Source organism: Adiantum capillus-veneris, chromosome 5, assembly GCF_014529385.1.
Source record: "Adiantum capillus-veneris isolate H3 chromosome 5, ASM1452938v2, whole genome shotgun sequence".
Taxonomy (NCBI): domain Eukaryota; kingdom Viridiplantae; phylum Streptophyta; class Polypodiopsida; order Polypodiales; family Pteridaceae; genus Adiantum; species Adiantum capillus-veneris.
The window spans coordinates 53,483,707-53,491,409 of record NC_140935.1 but is presented as its reverse complement, the minus strand read 5'-3'; the positions used below and the strand labels follow the sequence as shown (position 1 = coordinate 53,491,409).

Sequence of the window (7,703 nt, the reverse complement as noted above, 5' to 3'; positions counted from 1 at the left end):
CCATAAAATTAGAGGACTGATGCATGTAAAATTTCTATCTGTGCACAAAAGGCTAATTTTTGGTCTTGGATGGCTGTTGTCCAAAGAACTGAGGTGTCTTCTTCTTTGCCTACCATGCTGTACATGTGTTTGTATAAGCCTCAGAAGTCGTTTTAGCAAAAGACTTCTTTGCTGAAATTTTTTGTGATTTGCTCTCTTTGTTGCTGCTCTTAAAACCACTTGTCTCGACTCTCTCCCAACAGTGGTGCATTACCAGTCTTAGCATTCTCAATAAGTAGAGTAAGAGTGGTAACTTTTGTCTTCAGATGGTAATTTCTCAACTCTTTAAGCAACCCGCAACACTATTTCTTAATCTACTCAATCAGAGAGACCGTTGCTTGAGTTAAGGTTCATCACAACTCACTTGGTTCCTTCTAATAGTTCCATGATGATACTATGATAGAGTTATAATCCTTATGAGATAGAGAGAGAGAATGGAAATGTCAAGGAGAAATAGAGAAAGGAGATAGACATCACACTAGGGTCCCAACCAACCCTCTCAAGGGCTCCCACTACCATTACCGGAGTGGTATTTACTTCTTTATTGCATACCTGGATAGTACAACTTTGTACCGAATGCTTATGCAGAGCAAGTACCTTCATACCTTCAAAGTGACCAAACTAAAGCGGAATGACACCAACCTGTAGGAGAACTCTGATGCGAGAACTCTGATGCTTGCTGTAGGCTGGGAATAGAAGGTCCAAAACGTTGAAATCTGAGGGTGCTAAGGGCTGAAAACTCATGGCTGATCCGGTACTAACTCTGGGACTGATTTGAGAGATGATAGTGCTAGAGGTTCTGGCTGGAAACAGGCTGAATTGGAGGCTAATTCTGCGACTGAAGTGGAGGCTAAATCTGATGGTTGGGAGTTCGCTACTGTAGGCTAGAGTGACAAAGTCAACCTTGGCTAAAAACACAAGTCTTTCCTAGCTTGTACACTACAAAGCGTGGGTGCACATATGCTGGAGAAAAACACAAGCGTCAACAGAAGGTCTGAGACAAGCAATAAGGGTGGGGAAGGGCTACAGAAGGGTAGCACTGCCCCTAGGAAGAAGCTGGAGGGATGGAAATGAAGGTGCTGCAGGAAAACACAAGCTGAGGAGAGCTGCTGGTGTGGGGGTGTTGGGTGCTCCTGCTAGTTAGGCTAGTACTTGGTTCTACTACCGATTATGATAAATGAGAGGCCTAAGAGTCCCTTCATATGTTTTTAGAACTAGGTAGGTCAAAAGTCTAGAAGTTTAGACCGATTTTAATAACCCTTCAGTTTAAACATCACTTATTAGGTACACGCAAAATAAAGCAAAATAAGCAAAATATAATGATGCACATCCTTGCATATCGCATTTTCCAAGAATTCGATCGATACGAGATCAGAGACATGCATGCTAGTCCTAGGCTTTGCACAATAATTTCTCAACTCTTTAAGCAGTCCACAACAGTATTTCTCAATGTACTCAATTAGAGAGACCGTTGCTTGAGTTTAGGTTCATCACAACTCACTTGGTTCCTTCTAATAGTTCCATGATGATACTATGATAGAGCTATAATCATTATGAGATAGAGAGAGAAGAGAGAGAGAATGGATATGTCAGGGAGAAATAGAGAAAGGAGTTAGACATCACACTAGGGTCCCAACCAACCCTATAAAGGGCTCCCACTACCATTACTGGAGTGGTATTTACTTCTTTATTGCATACCTGGATAGGACAACTTCGTACCAAATGCTTATGCACAGCAAGACCCTCAAAGTGACCAAACTAAAGGGTAAAAACACCAACTTGTAGGATAACTATGACGCTTGCTGCAGGCTGAAAATTGATGGTCCAAAAGGGAAATCTGAGGATGCTAAGGGTTGAAAACTAATGGCTGATCCAGTGCTAACTCTGGGATTGATTTGAGAGATGATAGTGCTAGAGGTTCTGGCTGAAAACAAGCTGAATTGGAGGCCGATTTTGGGACTGAGCTGGAGGCTAAATCTGATGGTTGGGGGGCTACTACTGTAGGCTAGAGTGATGAAGTCAACCTTGGCTAAAAATGCAAGTCTTTCCTAGCTTGTACAATGCAAAGCACGGGTGCATATATGCTGGAGAAAATGCAAGCGTGGGAAGCAGGTTTGAGACAAGCATAAGGGTGGGGAAGGACTACAGAAGGATAGCGCTATCCCTAGGAAGAAGCTGGAGGGATGGCGATGAAGGTGTTGGAGGAAAACACAAGCTGAGGAGAGGTGCTGGTGCCGGCTAGGGTGCTACTGTTAGTTAGGCTAGTATTTGGTTCTACTACCTATTATGAGAAATGAGAGGCCTAATGGTCCCTTTATATGTTTCTAGGACTAGGTAGCTCAAAAATCTAGAATTTAAGATCAATTTTAATAACCCTTCTATTTAAACGTCACTTATCAGGTACATGCAAAATAAAGCAAAAAATAATTATGCATATCCTTGCATATCTCATTTTCCATGAATTCGATGGATACGGGATCAGAGACATGTATGCTAGTCCTAGGCTTTGTGCTGATGCTGCTAGATACCCACCAAAGTGTAATAACATAAAGCTATGGTGCGTACATCCATTTATGCAAAGAGAGTTATACAGGGGTGCTAACTAGTTTAATGAAAACGTTGTTGGGAAAACAAGAGCAAGGGGCACCTTTATAGCAATGTCTCCCAAGAGTGTTGAAGACACAAGATCAGCACCACAAAAGGTATCAAAAGAACCTCAACAAAACCACAACTCAAAGATCAGTGATTTCTTGGGAATTTACCAGCACACGCCCACCCAAAAGACCACCATGAAAATTAGGAAGCACTTACCCTGCCATGGATTTACAGCACACGTCGACCAATGCACTTGAGAGAAAGAGCTTTCACCTTTACCAAAAAAACTCTTCAAAAACACAATTTTGAAGTGTTTACACATCCATGGCACTTACCCTGCCATGGATGTGTTTACAGCACACGCCGACCAATGCACTTGAGAGAAAGAGCTTTCACCTTTACCAAAAAAACTCTTCAAAAACACAATTTTGAAGTGTTTACACATCTCCAAACAAGAGAGCTTCCACAACCTACCATACACCAAACTGCCTGCAAGCAGCCATATCCTGTGAGCTGTGGAAAATAGACTGTATCTCCCAAACCACAACTCCAAAAGGGATGCTTTCAAGCCTAAAAAATTCTTTGCATTTTCTACAATAAAATCTCTGAAGACCACAAATTTCAATTCTATGTACCTCTATGTGCAAAATTGGCGCGAACAGCAAGCTGCCATGGCCCGACTACGTGTAGGAAGGCTAGTCGAGGGCAAAAAACTGCATCGAAAAGCATCAAGAAGCCACAACGACCCAAAACCTGCAAATTTTTGATATTCTACTAAACTTTTTTTAAGTTTGTACATGAGTATAAGTTATATACAAGTCTCCCTTCAACAAACCCACTCACGGGCACTTACAGTAGCCCGATAGCTGTCACTAGACTAGCGACTTGCAGTGCATGTACATGTGCTTGCTAAAGCAAGCTAAAAACCCCAAAAAAATAAATCCCACACACACTTTTTACATCGGGCGTCATGTTTGTATGCACAAATTTACAAAAAACGGGGTTCTCAAAATGCGCGCAACATAGTTTGCCAAACCCCCAGTCTTCTAGAGCATTCATGCTCAACAGTAGACTATGCAAAAGCTTATGTACAAAGATACATCATGTACAAAGGAATCAGCACCATATACCCTTATCACGATCCAATGGGAAAGTATTATCCCTTACATCCATCATGCACACATAATAGAACAATCATCAATCACTAGTGAGCTCCAACCATCAACGTACCTGTCATACAAACCAAAATACCAAGGATCAACATTCTCACCATCATGAGATGTATCATTCACATCAAGACAAGATAAAAAATCCAGTGTGTCCATGTCATCATGGCTATCCCAACTTTCCAAGCTACAATCCTCTTCAGCATCCACACATGCGTGTGAGGTTTTCATAAGCTTCTTCACCCTTGACAATGCATGACACACCCTGACTTGCATCTCCTCATCCATATCAACTTGTGGATCATCAAATCCCCAATCAAGACTACCATCATCATACTCATAGGTCTCATACGTATCACTTTCACTACATGCCATCTCTTGAGCATAACTAGTGAGCAAACATGAATCCCAACCAATGTCACCAACACCAATCTCAACATCCCAAATGGGTCCACATGCCCACAAGTAATCAAGATACCATGTCAACTCATAAGATGGAGTAGCAAAAACATTACCAATGATGTCAACATGCGTGTCATTTGTATCACAAGTAAGAACATCCATAGGCACATAATGCAAACACATAGAGCTAGATAAGGCCTTAACTTTATGAGTATCCATACATGGAACTAAGTCAGCCATATCATTGCCCTCTTTGTCATACATGCACTCCAAGGTCTTTTCTTTACAATATTGCTTGCACACAGCTCCTCATCAATATCTACATCATCAAGAGAGAGAACCTCATCTTCTACATCTGACTCAACCTCATTATCATTGCTAAAATCATCACTAGTGACAGAAGAGCTCTTGTGTGAAATGCATGCAGAAGTAGACGACTGATTGACATCTTCCAACCATCTTCCTTGCTTCAAGAAATCAACAATGCCTTCCACACCCAAAAAGTCAATGCAAGCAACTTCAATGCCCAAACATCTTGGAAGGGTACCAATGAAGAAGAACTTCTCTTCCTTTGCATCCAGAACCATATCCTCAAGAACCTCTAGCTCTTGCTTGAGAGAGAAAAACCTCATGTAATGCATGTCCAACTCTTCTAGCCTGCTTAGATTCAATTGTTTCATAGCATCATTCATCCTCAACAAGGCATCACTGAGCTTCACAATGGCTGCAATTTTATGTATAAACCATTCAAATTGAAGGTAACTCAAGCCAACAATCCAATCAAACTTGTAAACTGAAGGACACTGGAAGCAACTCCTCGGTGGCGGGCACCAAAACACTGTTGGGAAAACAGGAGCAAGGGGCACCTTTATAGCAATGTCTCCCAAGAGCGTTGAAGACACAAGATCAGCACCACAAACGGTATCAAAAGAACCTCAACAAAACCACAACTCAAAGACAAGTGATATCTTGGGAATTTACCAGCACACGTCCACCCAAAATACCATCATGAAAATTAGGAAACACTTACCCTGGCATGGATTTACAGCACACGCCGACCAATGCACTTGAGAGAAAGAGCTTTCACCTTTACCAAAAAAACTCTTCAAAAACACAATTTTGAAGTGTTTACACATCTCCAAACAAGAGAGCTTCCACAACCTACCATACACCAAACTGCCTGCAAGTTGCCATATCCTGTGTGCTGTGGGAAATAGACTGTATCTCCCAAACCACAAATCCAAAAGGGATGATTTCAAGACTCAAAAATTCTTTGCATTTTCTACAACAAAATCTCTGAAGACCACAAATTTCAATTCTATGTACCTCTATGTGAAAAATTGGCTCGAACAGCAAGCTGCCATGGCCCCCGACTACCCGTAGGAAGGCTAGTCGAGGGCACAAAATTGCATCCAAAAGCATCAAGAAGCCACAACGACCCAAAACCTGAAAATTTCTGATATTTTACTGAACTTTTTTTATGTTTTTACATGAGTATAAGTTATATACAAGTCTCCCTTCAGAAAACCCACTCACGGGCACTTACAGTAGCCCGACAGCTATCACTAGACTAGCGACTTGCAGTGCATGTACATGTGCTTGCTAAAGCAAGCTAAAAACCCCACAAAAAGAAATCCCACACACACTTTTTACATCGGGCATCATGTTTGTATGTACAAATTTACAAAAAACGAGGTTCTCAAAATGTGCGCAACACCGTCTGGGCATGCAAGTCCTCTTAGATGCTCAAAAAGGTGTCACGTGCACATCTAGCCCTATGTGCATATCGGCAAGCTACTTATGTCTTCCAAGGCTTAGGACATCCTAGGAACTAATCTGGCACTTTTGTGAGCCTATTCGCAGGACATGCATGTCCAGACAATTTAGTTAGTTATGCATACCCTCGCATCGCAAGAGACAGAATCATGGTTGTGGACATCTAAGATTGTAAAAAAATAGTAAAATATGGCAAGCACCAGACCCCTTGGTCTTAGCATCGGGCCAGTTTGGGTTTCCAGATTAACCAAAATAGTGTACATTCTTCACCTAGGTCATTTATTAAAAGTGACTTTAATGAAGCGTAAAAATAATAAGGTCTTAACTTCTAGACCAGAATTATAACATATAAGTGACGCTTGGGGGTCACTTATTGGACAAGTTAGAACAAGCAGGTTGTAGAGAGAGCTTGGCTTGCATTTTTCTAATGTCCTATCTCTCCATTAGCGTTTCTCAGCCGGAGGCCACGCATGGACAATAGGTCAGCGTTTTTCAGCAATTAGGCCTAGCTCGTCAAATACAGCCCATCGTCCTCCTTCTGCAGCACCCAGATCAGCATTTTTAACCAGCGTTTTAGTACGAGTTCAGCCCTGAAGAACCTCATCACTAAGCCCCCAGGAACATCAACCACAATACCCTTGTATCAAGTACATGCAATCTGAAAGCAAATACTATTCAGGCAACGGAGTGGGGAAACCTTGGAGGGGTAAGATCTATAAAATGATCCTCGGGCCTACATTTACATTTACATCATATTGTCGACCTTTAAATTGAAAGGCCAATTTCTTATTTACATAATTTGAGTATGGATGCATGTGGTAATGCCATGGCATACCAAGTATAACATCACATCCTTGTATAGGAGCTAAAATGAATGACTCCTTATCCATATACTTTTCAATTCTAAGTCGACTTCTCCCTAAGTGGGAGTAGAGTGTGTCGTTAAGCCTTCAAAGGTTGATCCTGCATTGATTGGTGTACCGAGGTAATCAAGAGTGAGATCAAGCCTTTTTGCAATACGTAAAGAGATGAAATTGTCGGTGGAGCCTAGATCATATAAAATGAGCACACGCTATCCATTCAGACTTTCCCGACCCTTTAGAAGTTTCCGCTTTCCTTTGTCTTCACAAGTGTTGCCTTGGACATCATGTACTGAGTTCGATGGAGGTGGAGGAGTCTCTTTCTTCAATTGTGGGTTTCTATGACCGAGAAGATGGGCTGGTCCCCTCTAAAGAAAATCTTTATTGGTGGGGAAATTCGTTCTGTTACAAGCACATAAACCGGAAAATAAGTGAGAATTTATTTCACTCTCGCCTCTGTTCTGATCATTAACTGAGAGAGAGATTGCTCTCACTCTTTCTGAGAGGAAGTGTGAGGTTACCTTTGTCTTTTTTGTTGCAGCCCCTACCGCTCTGAGAGTCTCACAAACATAGCGGGAATTTCATTAAGCTCGTGCATTTGTATTCTTGAAACAATATTAGCTTGCTGAAATTTACTTACCTGCAACCCAGCAGGTTGCTTTAATTCTATTCTCTTCTGCTTGCTCATTTTGGCAGCTTTAAAAGCACTTAACTCCCCTGCATAAAATAGACATGGAACAAACACTTTTACACATTTAACTTCACACATTTCGACAAAAACGTTACCTGAGAATCGCTTGCAAATGAACGGGAACATGAGCATTTAAAATACTTAATTATTGCTTGGGCGTCCCTGAAATTCAAC

General features: G+C 41.5%; 1 pseudogene; it reads right to left on the bottom strand.

Moving 5' to 3' along the window:
* Nucleotides 1–3,806: 3,806 nt before the first annotated feature.
* Nucleotides 3,807–4,789, bottom strand: LOC147457328 (uncharacterized; annotated as a pseudogene).
* Nucleotides 4,790–7,703: the final 2,914 nt, after the last annotated feature.